General features: G+C 41.4%; 1 protein-coding gene across 1 annotated transcript in view; it reads left to right on the forward strand.

The window, feature by feature from the left end:
* ntf3 (neurotrophin 3) overlaps nucleotides 1-18445 on the forward strand; it is a 33786-nt gene that overhangs the window by 687 nt on the left and 14654 nt on the right. The gene's annotated exons all lie outside the window — the stretch shown is intronic.

Consider the following 18445-nt stretch of genomic DNA (forward strand, 5'->3'; position numbering starts at 1 on the left):
CATTGGGAAACTCAGGATGATTTAAGATGCACTCGGGAGCTCCTTTGAAAGGCATGTGCTGCGCGTTGGAGGGAGCGGATCCGGCTGAGTGCGCACGGGGACCGTGTGGTTCGGCTTGTGTCTTTGGATTACCCACGCGCTAATTGTGCTTTGGCTTGTGGTTAGTGAGTGTGAAAGCTGATATACCGCGGATGACTCCAAAACAAAGGCGGACTATGTGTCGGAGCGTCCTGCTTTTCCTCGCTGCGTGTGCGTGTGTGCGCATTAGCATGTGTACCGTGTGGATGCGGAGTGCAGGCTCGCGCGGCTGGAGAACGTGGATGTTCTCTGTGCGCAAAACTTTTCTAAAATGTTCTCCTCGTATTTTATCACTTTAATAATTAAAAGCAATAAGTGCAATGCCACGTTATTATTTAGAACTTATAAAAAATATAAAAGTTAAATATTTATCCGTGGAAAAACATTTGATCAGAGAGATCAAAACCAAAACCTCGTGTTGCTGGAGCCTGATAACTTCTCATGGATGTCATAGCCTCTCCCCCTTGCACTTGTCCGACAGGACATGTGGTCTGGCCGGCTTTGCGTAATGGCGTGCATCAGTGGGCGTCTTATTGAGCCTTTGGTGGATGTGCTCCTAGTGCTGTCCTGGGCCCACTTATGTGTGCGCCTGCGTTGCGTTGGAGGCCGCTGGAGCAGCTGTTGCAGCAGCGGCGGCGGATTTGACGCAGTCCATCCTGACACGCAGGCACCCACCAGGACAGGAAAACGGGGACGCGTGGAAGGAGACGAGAGAGGAGGAGGAGGAGGAGGAGGAGGAGGAGGGAGACCGGTCCCATCATGTTACTCTCTTCATGGGCACTTGAGTCAATAATGGCCTCCCATGCGCCCTGAGAGCAGCTTACTACTGCAGCTGTGAGCTGTTGCGTGCAGGTCGCGTTGCTGAAAGCGCAGCGCAGCTGCAACTACTCAGCTTAACAGCGCTCATTTTGTGTTTTACTGCAGAAGGGAAGAGGAAAATGAAGAGTGAGGGGTGTGAACAAATTATGGGCGGAGCTCACGGGAAGAACATAAAGTACAAAAACGATTATGTTGCCATGAAGAGTTTATGTTGTCCATTTTGCCACCTAATTGCAACTGTTTTGCGGTTTTGTTGAGACCTAACCGAGTTCCTCTGCTCTCCCCTCCTTGTACCTGTTTCATTTGTGGGCCCCAGGTTTTTTTTTCTATGTTGATGAACCCATGCAGCAGCCCCAGATGGCAAGAATAAATCAATCTTTAGGAAAGTTCAGAAGCAATTATTACTTATGAACTGCTGGAACACACTGTTGAAGTTTAAAGGAGATGTTTGCATAGCTGACTTTCCCTGCCAGCTAGCGAGAGCTGCAATTGTGTGACTAAAACTTTCACCTGCTGTGTTTAACTGCTCCCTTGTTGACTGGTGGAGTTGGATCACAGCGTCGGCCTGAGAGGATCACTGGTGTTATCCCATCACAGATGTTTCACTTACTTCAGTTCATGACACTTCCGCGGGGAGCGAGGCCGAAGCTCTTCCCCCTCTCCTGGAACTCTGTCCGCTCACCATGTGACGGCTCGCATTTTTTTCACCTCCCCTCGCGCAGTGTTGTTGCGCGTAACTCGATTTACAGCTGACATTTTAACATTTGCTGAAATGCTGCAATTAAATCTTCCCAAAATAGCCGAACCAGTTTGATTAAATCACGGAAAACAGGGCTACGCGACGGCCGGATCAGAAGCTTTTCCCCAAAGCGACATATTTTCAACTCAAACAGAAACTTCCATTTAAAGACAAAAAATCGCAAATTACCCGTAAGATTTCTTCCAGTTGAGCCATTATTCAGTGACACAAGACATCATCTCAAGTTGGCAGGTTTGCTTTGGGGCCCCAGGCTGCAAATGGCTCCAAAAGAAGTTTATTAAATGTCAGTTTTTCGTGGTTATTTAAATAACTGTCAATTAGTTCGGTATTTTGCAACAACAACTATACACAGGATCCTGCACTTAAAGCGTATACTGTTTTGTATAGCAGTGCAATGTAAAAAAAAAAAAAAAGAAAGAAAGAAAGAAAAAGTTTGTTGCGCTGCTAAATACAGCTGAGTTTATGTGTTTATCACAGATAAAGATAAAAGATGCAAAGAAGGTTGTCAATGGTGGCCAAACAGCAAAAGCTGCCCCAGGGTCTTCTAACAGGTTATACTGGCCCTGCACTAGCTGCTCACTTGTTGTTAGGAGCCAGACTTCTGCGGGAGACACAAAGCACTCATTATCACGTCTATTCCTGCCAGATATCAGGTACAGGTACTCCAGTTAACTCATACTACACAAGTTAGTTCATATCATGCAGTTTTTCCTTTATGGAGTTAGAGTTAATTAGCTCAGCTCCACATATATTTAAAAAAAGAAAAAGAAAACCACTAGTAAAATCAAAAATAAGATAGTTAATAAAATGAAATAAATAAAAATGAAGAAGATACAAATAAAGTGAAATGGAACATAATGTAAATAAAATTAAAATGAAATACGTTTAAGTTAAAATAATGAAATAAATAAAATAAAATAGTATAAGCAAAAATAGAGTTTGCATATACGCAAATGTACAAGAAACGGATGCAGAAGTAGAATATGCACTGTGTACAAAGGAAAGATAAATAAGGTGCAGTAATATGGATGGAGGAGCACTGACATGAATAGAGCTTCATGTTTGTGATGCACGTGAGTTTATTTTGTGAATCCCACACTTAAATCCGCACGGCCAAACTGCTCGGTCGCGTTTGAAATCTAAAATGCATCACTTCCGTGTGCGACGTAGCTGCTGTGAGCGTAAAATCCTCCCTACGTCTATTTGATTTCAGTGAAACCGACTGAGCCTTCAACACCTTCAGTGTGACCCCCTCAGTTGCCCTGTTGTTTGAGGCGCTGACCGGCCTTTTAGTGGCGTTACTACAGAATTGCAAAATGATGCATAGATCCATTGCAGAAGTCAAGCTTCATTCATAAATTCTGGGCCTTTGCAAAAAAATAAATAAAAACTGCCAACTAACAGCTTGAAAACACATTCAGAATTAGAAGGTGAAAATATTGTGCAGAACACACCAATCTATCAAGCATAGCATACGCCCCTGCCGTCTCGAATAGACTCTTGCAACAAACTGAGGATGTTTATTGTTGCTCTGGTGTCTTAAAATGGTTTCGACCACCTGAAAGAAGAGGTTTTGTGCTTTCAAATTATGTGTAATCAGGGCAACACCACGGAAAAATACCACAGCATCAATTTTCAGAATCGGCGCACAGCGATGGTTTAGGTATCTGGTGCAGTTCAAGGCCTCCCGTGTTTACGTTCAGGGGGAAAACCACCAGTCACTTTCACCACCCTCGAAGCCCACCCATCTCTCGATGACTCCAACAAAAAAAAAAAAAAAAAAAACACTTAAAGCGTCACTCGTGAGCCGGTTCATGCTTTTCACAGCGTCGGAGGGTTTTCGTTATTTAAGTCAAGTGGCGCACAAGTGCTTTTCTGGAAGAGAGATTTGTGTCAGATGTGGTGTTTACAAGATTACGGGGGGTCAAGGACCCGAGAGGCGCGTCGGGGGCTTTTTTTTTTTTTTTTTTTTATTTGTGGCAGTTTATGTTCTGACATCACCCTGCAGGATTTCTGAGCTCATTAAAGCCTCGTAAAAACCTCTTCCCATGCTTTTAACGTTAAAACCTAAATATTAGGAGACGCGCGCAAATTGCAGGTTTCATTCCTGAAGGGTGAGAGAGGGTGTTCTCTCCCTCATCCTATATGGCTGCAGCTTCACAGCCGCGCCTGCTCCGAAGATGGTTTACACATTTAGCCGAGTGTTTATACGCTGCGCATTCTTATGGCTAGTTAGAGCAAAACATACTGTGAGGATGTGGATTTAGGCGGCGTTCTCTGCTCTGGTGCACGGGAACAACACTGGGCAGGAGAGCCAACATTCGTTTGGAGCGTTCACTCCCTTAACCTCTCACCTAAACTCTTACCTCGATGTAAACAGTGCAGAAATGGAAGCCGAGGAGCACACGGTTCCCCCCCTTCGTAATTCTGACGTCTTTTCCCAGAATTCCTGGAGAGGCGGCTGATAGGGATCGCGCGGGTTCAAGGTGACGCTCGGCCTTCCCAGCAGTTCAGTCACGTGACAGTTCAGCCGCCCTCTCTTCACGTCCGCCCCGACCTGGAAACCCGCCTCCCCGTCTCAACGATTTTCTTTATCTCCCTCACATCCACTGTCTGGATCTTTATGTCTCCCATTTATTCCCCACTTTTCCCTCTCTCTTTACATCCTACGCTCCCTCCCTGCCAGTATTTTTTTTCTCCTTTTTTCTTTCTGCACTCTCAGTTTCCACATTAAAAAGTCGGACTCTGTGACCTCCTGATAACATCCCGATCCTGATACCACTGGTCCCTGATAGCGTTGAGGAGAGTTACCCATTCACTGTTATATATATATATATACAGATTTAGCTATACAGCTGTATTCTGTGCATCTTTAAATTCTTCACCTTGTCAGACGCTGACAGAACAAACACACAGTTCCCCTGTTCATCTGAGCGTTTCATCATGTGATTCTGCCGGCCTGCGTTTGGACTTCCCATTAAAACAGAGGGCAAACAGAAACGTAACTGAAAACAGACTTCAGGTCCTGGCTCCTCCTCCGCGCACAAGGTTACGGGAAGTGGGTAGCTGCTGAAAATGATAGCATCCTGTTGGATTTATACGTTTCCTGGTGTGACTCATGTGTAAATATTTATTTCTGTTTAGTATGGGGGTTACGTTTCAGCTCATCTGTGGAGGTCATCTGTCAGAGTTCCATCTGCATTTCATTTGATTTCTGTATTGTGATCTACGTGAAAATTAGTATCAGTGGGAGGACTCTTCTGACTTTAGCAGGAATGCCCACTAGGAATGACAAATAAAGTAAAAGTACAGAGGTATCGACGGCAAAATGTCCTTAAAAGTGTTGCCGCAATATTAAAACCAATGGCGGGAGAAGTAAATATATCATTGAACATCTTGACATTGAACATTGAACTTTTGGACCTTCGTGTAGATGTTACTAAGACGTGTAGCACCCAACTAGATCTGACCAGGCACCCCCATCCCATAGCAATGACAATCCTTGATGGCAGCAGGATGCAGCCTGACACAGACACACAAACGCTTTAGGCACAACTCAAAAAACATGAAACATGTTTGGAGGCACAAGGGAGACCTACACAACAACAGGAAAGTGGTCATAATGTTATGTCTGACCATGATGCTGTTATATCAATGCGTAACATCGTGCTGTTAGTTAGTTTAATCCAATGGTTTCTAACATAGGGGTCGGGGCCTCCCAAGGGGTCACAGGATGAAAAAAAGAGGGGTTGCGAGATGAGTCAAAAAACGTCTCATTTTCTTTTTTTTTTCTTTACATGTACGCCTCTTTTGGCCGTGAAGTCATTTAAATGAAACCATGTGAGGTGTTCACAGCAGGAATCTCTTCGGCTAACCTGCTAACAACTCACTAGCCGTGTGTCTGTTAGGTAGTTTGATGCACTTTTGGAGTACTGCACCAGAAAGGCTTTGGAGACTATGGAAACCAGAAAATAAACAAAAATGTTGGGAACCGCTATCTCCATCTCTATTCATGCATTATGTATTGTCGGCTCTTCTGTTTTTTTTTTTTTTTAATGTAAAACCATAATCTGAAAGGTGACTACTAACATCCCAGTGATATTCGGTGGTTTAGTGTCCACTAATGCTGGATTAGCCACCGAACTGTGTTCTTTGCCAAAGATTAAAAGACGGATGTCTAAAAAATTATGTCCACAGATGCATTAAATCTGGAATACGAGTCACACTGATCCAATTTGCAACTGGATTACAGCAGATTATGGTTTTGGGCCTTCTTCCCATTAAGGTGATTATTGTTTCCCAACTAGAACTATGAATCTGATGGCAAAGTCCAGTCAAATTTACTTTACATCGCTCCCTCTTTGCGAAGACGGGAGTAGCTTCTCATTCATCTGCATTGCCATAAAATGCCTTTATATCATTTCTAGAAACGCGGCGTGGAGGTGTTGTTTTCTACCTCCGATTTTCCTGTCTCTCATTTCCACAAGCTGGAGCAATGTGTTTTCTGTTTAACGACGGTCATGGTTCGTCTTCTCGTTTCACCCAGCTGACCCTTCGCGGCAGTAACACCAGACAGGCTGCATGTAACGTACCTCTCTGTGAAGTACGTTGTGGATACAGCGGACACAGGAGAAGGCAGGAGTCAGCGGCCACGGGTTCCCTTTTCGATAAGAGTCGGCTTTTAGTGAAATGAAAGGACGCGGCCGAAACCAGCTCAAATACTTGACAGCAGCCATCTTCATTTTCAGCGTAGAGAATGAAATGCCTTTAGGTGGTATCTGTGTGAACTGATGGGGCTACCTTTGATATTTGAGCTGACAGATGTTAGGTTGACCTGAGGGTGAAACCTGCTGCTCGCTGTCTTAACTACATTCTCACACTTACGCTACACACAGAACCCAATCCCCTTTACTTGCACCTTTATTTAGTTTAAGATTATACCAGCCCTGACTTTAATCGTTACCCAGAAGCCAGGAGCTCAAACTTGGTAAAGAAATGCCTTCAGTGGTGTAAAAGCTAAGGGTCGTACAAACATTTATGCAAGTTTTAGCTGTCTTTTAAAAGACAGTATGTGTCACTTTATGTCTTTTATAAATGATTTAGTCAAAAACTAACCCTAACCCTGCAGACATGTTTTAAGACAGTAAAATACCGCTTGTTTTTCTGCTTTAGAAATCCCGCAGTAACAATGAAAATTGAGGGTTTTGTGTTGACATGACGGATGGAAACAAGCTGGCATCAAAATACAGGCCTGTTTGAGGACCAGTATTAAAATAGAAATCATGAAATGGACTGTTGTGATGTCAAACTTCACTTAAACCGTAGGTCTACTACAGGGAGGTCGCAAAATCTTTGGTTGATTAGACATATATATATATATATATATATATATATACATATTTGAAATTTTCTCTAACAATTTAGATTTTTCTCCACAAATTTAGGTACGTTTATGCTTATGGCAGTTGCACAGCCACCCAACACCCAACTTACTACACGTTTGAATAGAAAAAATGAATATTTGAACCTGTGTATTATTTGAATAGCTTAACACTGAACACAAAATGATAATAATAATGTATATTTATAAATGGTCCAAGTTTAATATAAAACACATATAGTCTCTCATCACTTTGGGGGTCCTTGGCCTGAAAAACGTTGAAGACCCCTGACTTAAACTGAAGTGTAGAATTATCATTAGCAGTTGCTGTTTGTGATGTATTCATGGATAAACTAATACAACAATAGCTGGATTCATTTTATACAATAAAAAACTTCAAATGCAAATTCCTTTTTTTTTCTTTCTTTTTATATTTATTATTTATTCATATATTTATATATTTATTTTCAGTTTGACTCCAAAGTTTATCGTACCCCGAGGAACTGTAAGTCAAGCTGAACGGCAGCAAACATGTTTTGTATCTGTTTTGTGTGTCAAGACCTGACTGAACAATGAGGAAAGAGAGGGAAGACGGAGTCAGATTTACGACTCGCCTCACACATCGTGCTCGCCTCCACCTTTGACAACTTTTCTGCGCGGTCCCGGGGAGGCTTTGGGCTTTTTGCTCTGGCTTCGTCCTGCAGAACGCTGGTTAACGTGGCATCTGGTACAATAACTTAAATTACACAAGGGCACTGTGAATATTTAATACCCCACTAAATGGGGCTTTAAACTACAATAAAAGAAATAAACTGGCGCCACTATAAGAAAAGTGCATGTCAAGCAGAGGGGCTCTTAGTTCAGTTTTTCATTTGGTGTACATGCAACGTTTTGCTGTTAGACATCATTCATGACCTAAGATCCAATGAAAAGGTCTCACATCTGTAATACACATTAATATATATTCTACATTATGGATTATATTATTATATATAAGGTTATGGTGCAGTTTAGGGAAAGAGGCTGCTGAAACCATTGACTCCTACCTAGCTTCCTGAACTTTGGACATCTAAGAGTGTCAAGGAGTTGTTCATTACGGCCATAAATCTTCAACGGACCGAGCAAGCTCTGGTCTGCTTGCTACAGGGCTGACTCTATATTCCTTTCTCCTCCTCGGCGCTTTGTCTGGTGCGTCTCCTGGGGATTTATCTCAAATTAGCTCCTTTTACAGTGCTGTGTAACTCCTGCGCAAGACTGACCGCATTAGAGCGCCACGTCTGTTGCAATTACCTGGGGCCTTCACTGCATCTCTCTTCCATCTAAATGTGGCCATTTGGATGTTTTACAGGCTCCTCTGCTCCGGCCCGCTCTGTTTTGGTACCGAAAACAATATAAATCAAACTGATTGTATCAATTTTTCTTTCAAGCGTGTGTGCTCTTAGGTATGTTTGAAGGACAAATGGTGGATAAATGCACAATAGAAGGCTAATTTTAGAGCTAGCTGATCTTCTCAGCCTTGGGATGGGGCTTGAAACTATGTAAAAAAAAAAATCATACCCAAAATCTGCACATATGTCATTCAAACATTCAAGTGGAGCCACTATATGAACTGCGCATTTCAAGCAGAGGGTGCTCTACTTTGTTTCGTTAAACCAAACCCTTCGTTATTTACCAATTTTGGGACTGAATTCTTACCACTGACTGCATGAAATGAATCTGGTGGTTAGTTTTCTCACAACATCCTTAAACACAAATGGCAAAACAAAGTAGACAATGCTCAGTATGCTGGAACACCACTGTCAGCAGATGTTGTGTGATGGCAAATTAAGGGTTCGTGGCATCGTGATCATTCAAATGCTGGAATAAGGAATAAAGTTTTTAATAGAGATGTGGCACTGTTTCTACTGCAGGTCAGACCTTTTCTACGATTGACATTTATAATAAAAATGTGGAGGAAAAGTTCTTTTTTTTCAACAGGACCTCACATGCCTTTACAATCCTTCTATGTTCATTTAAATAGGATCAATAACTGTTAGAACACTCCTTGTTTTGTGTACACTATAATTGTCGTTTTGCCATGGAGTACTCCTTAGGGTTAGGGCTTGTCAAACAGCACTGCGATAACGATTAGGGCAGAAAACCAAATACTCTTGTATAACAAGAGTAGGTCTTACTTTTCTTACTGATACATTATTTTATATTGGAAATTTTAATTTTGACACTCTTCTTGGCTTCTGATCAGAAGAATGCTGGACTACTCTGAAACAGATTTGCTCAACGCTTCCAAATTTAACCATTGTCATATTTTGGCTGTTGGGTGCAAAGGAAAACTCAAGTAATTAAACAAAAAACACTGACGTGGTCAGAACCTTAAAGCATGTGTGTCCCATTATATTTCAATCTAATACGAATCAGTAATTTTTCTCTTTGTGACTGGAGCTATGATTTATCTTTGTTTTGAGGCAAAAGGGCTTAGGTGCTGGTTTTGAACAGAGAACAATGAAAGGCTCTATGTGAGAAAAAGGGAATCCATTCCTATAATAAAGTGATTCCTGGCTGAAATGACCAGGAAAGTAGGTGCCAAAGTTGGCGTAAATGTGACACTGTAAGCTTTGATGGAAACATCAGTTACATCTAAAAGCAAATTGATGACTTCAGGCTACACATGAACACACTCTTAGCCTGGACATGATTGAAGAGATCTGTGTGATGTCCAAAACTATCCAGATGGTGTTAAACCATGTCTGCCCATTGTACTAGGGAGTCAGAGCCAGGCTGTTGTAAATACACTACCAGTCAAATGTCTGCACAACTTTCTCACAATAGATGAGTTTTGTGACATCTGCTTTGACATACTTAGTGTTTTCAGGGAGTAGTGTGTACAATATAATTTATGTTTGGAAAGCATCTCACAACATGGTGGTAATTGGTGGTTGCGAGCAATGTATAGCACAAAACTCAGAAATTCTTGACATGTTTAAGTTTTCCAAACCAGAGAAATCTGCCGCCAAATGGTCGACATGAGGTTCTTGATCATTCAGTATGAGATGCTCTACGCAGTTGAGGGATGTTAGAAAAGTTTTATACAGCGTCCAAGAATCTGATTTGGACATGAAACATGTTGACGAAAGATTTTCCAGTGCAAACCCTAATATGTTGACAGACATGTGACATTTAAACTGGTTCGGGGAAGCTTTTGCCAGCCGCAGTGGAAGAAACAAACGCTGTAACTGTATATTTACGTTGACCTATAATGACAGCACTCATACTCAAACCTGTACAATCACCTAAACCTAATCATAATGGCCTAATCTTAAAAGAAAACTCTAGTGAAAACATGTGTCTATGGATTAATATCCCTCAAAAAGTCCTGTTTGTGAGGAAATAGCTTTTGGCAGATAAACATGCCATGTGTGTCACGTCTTCATTTAGAAGTATAAAAATTGAATAAACATATCCAAGTACACAGATGTTGTAAAGCAATATTTCAGAAAATAGGATATAAAATTATGGAACGAATGGAAATGCACTTTATTTGGATCTTTTTCTCTGTGACAAATAGTGAGTGGGAGGACAAGTTGTGAAAGCAAATCCTGTTCTCAATAAAATCATCACGAATTTTGTTCCCAGAGTCCCTAAGAAAGAAAGAAATAAAGAAAACACCCATTTAAGGAGTCTGTTTTGATTACTTTTAATGTGTTCAAAAGTGACATAATGCCAGAATCTGCAGTGGGTGGTGCCTTTTCTGTCTTTAAATACACTTGAGGGGTTCTTCCTCTGGACTCAGTAGCATTAAATGACTGAAAATGATACTTAACATGATTTGATGTGCTACTCATACATCATCACATGACACCTGGCCTAAAATGAATGTGTTTGCAGGTCTGTTCAAATGTCTCTGTCTGAGTTTGGGTACAGCTCTCTGCAATATATTTGGTGCATTCTCCAAGATGTTTGCAATAAACATCCTGTCCCGTGCATTGTTCTGGACGTTACTTAGACATGTACCACCCACCTAGACCAGATCAGGGACCCCCACCCCATAGCTATGACACTCCTTGATGGAAGCAGCCATCACCATCAGGATGCAGCCTAAAAATGTTTTAGGAACAACTCAAAGGACAAAGGACAGCACAAGGTGTTGACCTGGCCTCTGAATTCATTAGATCTCAAACTGATCAAGTATCTGTTGGTTGGACTGCTTCCCCTCCCCTCAACCCAAAGGCCCTCACTAACAACGTTCTGTTCCCAGACATCACAGGACACCCCCAGAAGCTCCATGTCCATTCTCTGATAAGTCAGAACAGTTTTGGAGGAGCAGTATCAGGAAGGTGGTCATAATGTTATGCTTAATCAGTATAATAGGAGCTTATGAGCAGACCCAGGCAGGTTTTCTTTTGAGCAACATTTAGACCTAACATTTCACCAAGGTGAAATGTCACCAAGGTGAAATGTAGGGAGAGCAATATCCAATTAGAGCACACAAGGTAGGACAAACCAACAGCATAGCTACAATGATGTGTACTAGAAGACTGTATGGACACAAGAGATGGAGGGGAGACTGACTGAACACATCGGGCTCAACCAATAGCTGGAAGTAAAAAAACAAAAAAAAAAACACAAGCCCGCCGTAATTATCGCATTGACTTCTCACTTGTTCTTGTCTATCGAGATCATACACTTGCTCCAACTGAGGTAATCCTGTAATCAATACGTCCTGTGTGAGCTCATTTGTGTAGTCTCTTATGTCTACATGACAGCAGTCAGAATTCATTCAAATTCCTTTAGCGTGTGAGCAGCACAGCAGCCACGAATCTTCCAATCCCCTGTAGTCTGTACTTGCAAACATTTTGCATCCTTAGCCCATTTTATTGCTAATAAAACTCTACACATTAATCCAATAAATTAAAATAAAATATACTACCATGGTAAACTCACATGCACCCGAAGAAGCAAGGTCAAAGCCACGGCTGAGCTGTACAGTCTATTCCTGTGTCTGTGATTCTATTAGGCTTGACACCGGATTAGCTCCCCTGATCTCTGTGTCTGATTTGGGTTGGTAACCTATCACTACTCTGTCTCTCTAACTTACCGCATTCACACAACCGTTGCTGACAACCTATTTATCACATATCTTACTTAGTGCAGATCACACAGTTCTCAGTTGTCAGCCTCCTCCTGTGATCTGTCTTTGTTCACATTTCCTCCTGAGGCTGAATGTCGGGTCTGCAGAGAAGATGCGGATTTAAGAGTTGGTGTGATATGAAGTCAACTCGCAGTAAACGCAACTGGAGTCCATTTCAACAAACAAATGTGCCACAAAGTGCATCGGAGAAAACAAAATATGCCAAAAATTGATGCAAGAAAGAAACCAACTAACGGAAAGACCACAAACTTTCCTCAGTGTGTGAGTGTGTGTGATCCTGGCCAAAGTAGAGCTTGTCAGATGTAAGACATAATGAAAGCCACATCAAAGTAATACAGGATTCTTTTCCTTCACTCCTTGAGCGAACCACAGAAATCTAACACTAACCAATCCTGCTGTGTCTGCCTGGCCTGTTGTGTAAGAAGGAGATGGATAGAGGCTTTCTTGTTCTGTGTCTAACTTTCTCTTTCACGCAAGGATTTAACCGGCATGTGTCAACACTGCTGCAGTCGTTTATTCAATAGACTGGGGGGGAACGTGTACCACTGAGGCCCAGGAGTGTGCAAGTTTTTGCCATCCAACTCTACGATACGATGCGATGCGATGCGATGTGATGTGACACGATACGATACAAAACAATATGATACGATCCGATACGATATGGTACGATGTGATACGATACGATACGATATTATACGATACGATATGGTACGCTACGTTGCACGGTCGAGATGTAGAATCTAGAAGCATACTTCAATCAATTAATCAATCAAATTTATTTATAAAGCACATTTAAAAACAACCGAGGTGGACCAAAGTGCTGTACAATAATTAAGGGAAAAAAACAAAAACAAAGACAGCAACCAACAACAAATCAAGCAACTTGGAACCAAAACTTAAGGTATTTGTGGATCATTAGAAATGAAATGGAAGATGGCTGGAGGGTAACGTACAACAGATGTCATCTGTGGTGTGTAACCGCTGATTGTGTCATTGCCCTTAGCTCCCAATTTTTTTCACATAATGATGCATTATTAAATCCGTGCTGACCTGCTCCCAGCTTTCTTTCCAACCTTTGCTGCAGGGTGATGCAATAAGGGTAATGCTATGGCAGGTATGTGTAATCTATTTGTGTTCCTAACGAATGAAATCTACAGTGAAAACACAAGCAGTACTTACTGTCATAAATACCACAGGGTGCCTCTTAAGATCTTCACGTTTAGTGAATGGCACTGTTTGCGTGCAGTTTTACTGATATTAAAGTTCCCATCATTCAGCCTCTCAGTTTAATTAATTCAGTGCTAGGTGCTTTATTATTTTTGGAAACCTTTCTCTACACTGGTAATTCTGAAGTGTCCTTGTACACTCTATTTGTCCTGAGTGAAAAAAGGATTACTCATGCTACATCGTTAGCGATAACAGTCTTTGTTCAGCAGTCCTGTTCTTTTTTTTTTTTGTGGGTTTCGGCTAATGGATGGACTCACTGACAGGCAGCGTGCAGCTATGAGGTCCAGAGTCTTTCCAGTACGCCTGGTCGTCATCCAGTTGGCACATTAAAACAGTAAAAAACTGAAGGGTAATTTGATCGTACGTTTTCTCTGCTCCACTGTCTACATATTTTATGACCCCCACTTTTGTTCATGCTGGACATGCTTCACTTTTTTTTTTCCAAAATAGTCACAAATGACCGCAAGAGCTGTGATTGGTCCACATTGTAGCGGCGTGTTTTCGCTGCTTCTGGTTGTTTCTCCATCTCTGCGAGTTTCAAATTGATTGAGGAGGTTCAGAGACACGAGTATTTGTATGACTCGTCTTCGGAGAAATTTTTGGCGAAATTTTCAGTCGCTACTGTTGAAAGTGAAGCATGAAGTAGAAACAAAAATGAACCCAAATGGCTAAAAAGACAGCACCAGCTGGCGTTTTTACAGAGCGATCCAGAATTACGTGCATAGCTTACGCCATCTATGTCCCGCAGTACTTAAAGCACATTTAAAGTACTAGGGTTAGGATTAGACTCTTCTGTCCATGGCATATGTACTCAGTCTAGCTGCAAGGTGTGTGTTCTCCTCTGTTTTTCTCAGGTGGAGGAATGTGTATCTCTAGGTATGTACATATGTATGTACATGTACATGCATAGCTACATGACTATAAGTTTAACCCTTGTTTGGTGTGCAAAGACAGCCAGCCCTGTCAGACACACAACACCTTGACCTCAGCATGCTTTTGAAAGTTTTCACTGCGCTGTTGAGTTTTCCGCTCACACTTCAACATCACTTTCCCCCCGCTCACCACAACAAAGCCAATCGCTTATGCATCCCCACACGGGCACAAACTAGTTTTCTCAAGAGATAATCTCAGTGAATGTAGATGACTCATCTGGCTTAAGGGAGCAAAACATTCAAAGGGTAGTTCACTGTTATGATTGGAATTCTGCCCTTCCCAGCACTTTCCCCTGCAGCCTGGGGAGTTGAAACAGAGCAAGGTGAGAGGTGGAGGTAGATGAAGAGGGTAAGCCACACGTCTTGACAGTCTAAATTCTCTCCTGTCAGCAGCCAGCCAGAAGCTCCACAAAATAAAAGCATCACATTATGCTTTGTTTCTGTTCAGATTTCTTATGCAATAAACGATAGCATCTGATTTGCACTGTGAGTTTCCCAGTGCTTCAAAGTTGCGGGATATTTCAGGAATTCTGTTATCAGTGGAAAACCTGCAAACACTCGCTCGCTCTTTATCATTTTCCCTACTCTTTCCTTTACGGTCTGGTTCTAAAGAGTATGACATTGAAAAAATCCAGATAGATATGTTTCCGTTAGCTTACTTTTCATACCGCAAATTACTTATGTTTTACTTAAACTCTGGGCACATTCATTATCCATTTTTCTTAGTTTGCTTATACAACTTTCTTAGCCGCACATACAACCCTTTGGCCTTTTGCCATTTTCCAGTCATTTCAGGACCACAGGAGCCATTGTAAATAGTTGAGTAATTACTTGGAGCTATTCAGCAAACCACTGATTTAAAAGCATATCTGTACCTTTAAAATGAATGTTACTAGCAAGGTGGATAATGACGTTGTTGTGTTTCTTTTATGGGGGCACTCAGAACCATACTTTGATGTTTTTATACAGCTTTTTTTGACAGACTGAATCCCAGTTTGAGGACAAACACTTGCTGGCTGGAAACTTCAGCTTCAGACCGGACCACATCTCTGTGTCGCTGTCCCTCTCTCTGCGCCGTAACATCTGGAGTCAATTGGACTGTATTAGGGCTCAGACGTTGCAGGGTGAAAATCCCTCTGGAGGATTTGCTGCTTTGGCACACTGCTCCGCTAAGCCCCATCACTAAGCGCCCCTGACTGCATCATCAGCGGGGTCTCCACGGTGACTGCACCGCGCACCCTCCTCGCCAAATTGATACTGTTGTGGTTTCCCCAACCAGCAGGTTTCCACTCGGAGCCTCGCGAAAAGAAAAAGAAAGCTGTCATTATTTATATACTCTTACTTGATGACTGCTTATACTGACTTGATCCATTACAGTACTAATATGGAAAACATGTACCTTTTGCCCCATGTCATGTTATCCGCCAAACTCTGCTCTGAGTTTAGACTGCAGTACTTGACATCAGAATGTGTGTTTACCAAAGCAAAGTTCAGGAACCCTCAGGCATTGACAACTATCATTAACGTCAGTATCTATAATTAGATCCCATGGATTGGGAATAGGAAGAAATCATTGGCCAGGCTAAAGCAAATTTATCAAAGGATTCAAAGAATCCCTTTAACATGTATGTGTGAACTGTTTTTTTTTCTTTTTACAGTTAATATGTACTGAAGTGCTTTCTATGTAGACACTCCTCTCAGCCTGTTTTACTAACCCTGGTATTTGCTGTGTTGTTACTTCTATCCTACCGGTGTCCAAGTGGTCGTCTTATTTTGAAAGGCACGCATTTCATAAGATGTTCCTGACACCTAAGATATTGGCTCGCTCAATATATTTGCAGAGTTAAAGTCGGCTGTCGTTTAATTTGAATGTTACTGGCTCTGTAAACTGCGGCTGCCTTGCAGCAGATTCGTGCAGGAAGACAGTACAGCGAGGCGGACGCGGCACGCCGTCGTTTGATTATTCAAGTAGCTCTGAGCTTGTCTAAGGGGCTAAGGAATGATACCCTTTAAAGAGCTGCTACGGCGTGTCAATTTGTAGATAAGGCACTTGATAGTTATTTACCTCGGCAATCACATTATCAAGTCTAACAACCTGTTACTGCCGTATCAAGTCAGACGTCTGCCGTACATTATAGTAAAGTGAAAATCTTTGGGGTATGGAATGTAAATACTGTACCAACAATTTGACAAGGAAATAATCTACACGTTAAAGCATAATAAGTAACAATTGTTAGTAATAATTGCTGCTTTGATTTATGATTTCAAATCTGATTTCCAATCCAAGATTTCAAGTCTACCAGAATTTTATTTTTTGAATATATCGTTTTGCATTTTATTATGTGATAATCTCATTGTATTTGTTAGTGTTATGTCAAATACTACTTTATATCTGCGTGATTAAATAGATTCTGATGCTGAGTTAGAGTCTGTTTGCTTGACTTTGCTTGCTTATGAGAAGTGTGTTATTTGCAGCTACGTCAGCTTGAGATTTTTGCAAACAGTAGCCTGTAAGTGGCTAAGATATATACTCATGCGACCTGTACAGAATAAAGAGTAAAACGCGCCGTTACGGCAAGAGTTGGCGGAGACACCCTGACACATATATAGCTCCGCTTCAGTCAGCACACGTAGAACCTGTTTGCTTAATCTGTTGTGTAACTGAGTCAGTAGAACTCCTGAACGCACTTGAAAATGTACAGTATAAACAGGACATTAATAAAAGCAACATTTGCGCCACGTCCAGCTTTCAGAGATACGGAGAGAAATTTGAGATTTGGGAGAGATCTGTGTATTTGAATGTATCAACTGCTGTACTCTTAGGTGCCATAAGGTTGTGATGGCTCAACTAACAGAGATTAAGACTGCGAGGGTGGTTTGTTTGCGGAAACTGTGTTCTGGGATCGTATGTACTGCTCTTAATTAGTTTAGAGCGGGTGTCCTTATAGTTTTAGCCTGGCAGCCAAAATACAAGTTTATTCGTTTGCCTTAGATGAAGGGTCAGTACAACATGGATTTTATCAGTAATTGTCAAGTATGGACAGAGCATAGTGTTGTAGTACTGTATCGTAACGTATCGTATCATATTGTATCGTATCATATTGTGTCATGTATGACTTATGTATGATATTTTATCATATATCGTAACACATTGTATGGTACTGTATGGTACAGTATCGTAGTATTGTATCGTAGTATCATATTATATATCGTATCGTATCGTAGTATTGTATGATGTCATATCATATTGTATTGTATTCTAACGTAGCGTATCATAGTATTGCATCATAGTGTATTGTAGTGTACTATGGTATTCTATTGTATTGTATCATAATATTGCATTGTATTCTATCATTTTGTATTGTAGTATTGCATCATATTGTATTGTAGTATACTATGGTATTCTATTGTATTGTACCACATCAGCTTAAGCACACAAATGGCAATAGCATAATACATGAAATTTCATCCAAATTTTCAAAGTGTCCGTTTCTATGCCTCAAAATATATTTCCACTTTTTTTTTTCTTTTTTTTTTTTTGTTTCGGCTGAGAAACTGAATTACTGGGCCAAATGTGGGAAAAGTTGATTTTCTCCTGCTTTCCTTTCCTCTCGTAGAGTCTAACAGCAGTTGGCTCTCCCTATTAAGAATTACTGCCAGTAGATTACCAGGCTGGCAAGCTTCAGTTCAGAGGTCACGCAGTGATTTGCTGGTCACTGTCCTTTTCATCCCAACATCTTAAAATAACTTAATCTGCTCCTCCTATTCCCCTCTTAGCTTCTTTTTTTTTTTTTGCCTGCCTGCCTGCCATCTTCATTTTATAATTTCATTTCAAATTTGTGTATTTTGTGTAGCTGTTTTCCCCCCGCAATTCCGTCGGATTTCTCTGAGCGCTCCACACTATTTGGGACACATATTGCATTACAATGCCAGGAGCATTCTGATTTTTTTGTTAGCTTTAGCATACAGTGCTAACTCCTTACTCTCACTCCTCCTGATTCTCTTCCTCGTCCTGGCGTACCTCTACCAGTTGGCTCTCCTCGTGCAGCCTCTGTGCCAGAAGTCTACCAGACTGCTTCTCATCATTTCTACTTGTTAATCAA

Source organism: Mugil cephalus, chromosome 22 (genome assembly GCF_022458985.1).
Source record: "Mugil cephalus isolate CIBA_MC_2020 chromosome 22, CIBA_Mcephalus_1.1, whole genome shotgun sequence".
In the NCBI taxonomy this organism is placed as follows: Eukaryota; Metazoa; Chordata; class Actinopteri; order Mugiliformes; family Mugilidae; genus Mugil; species Mugil cephalus.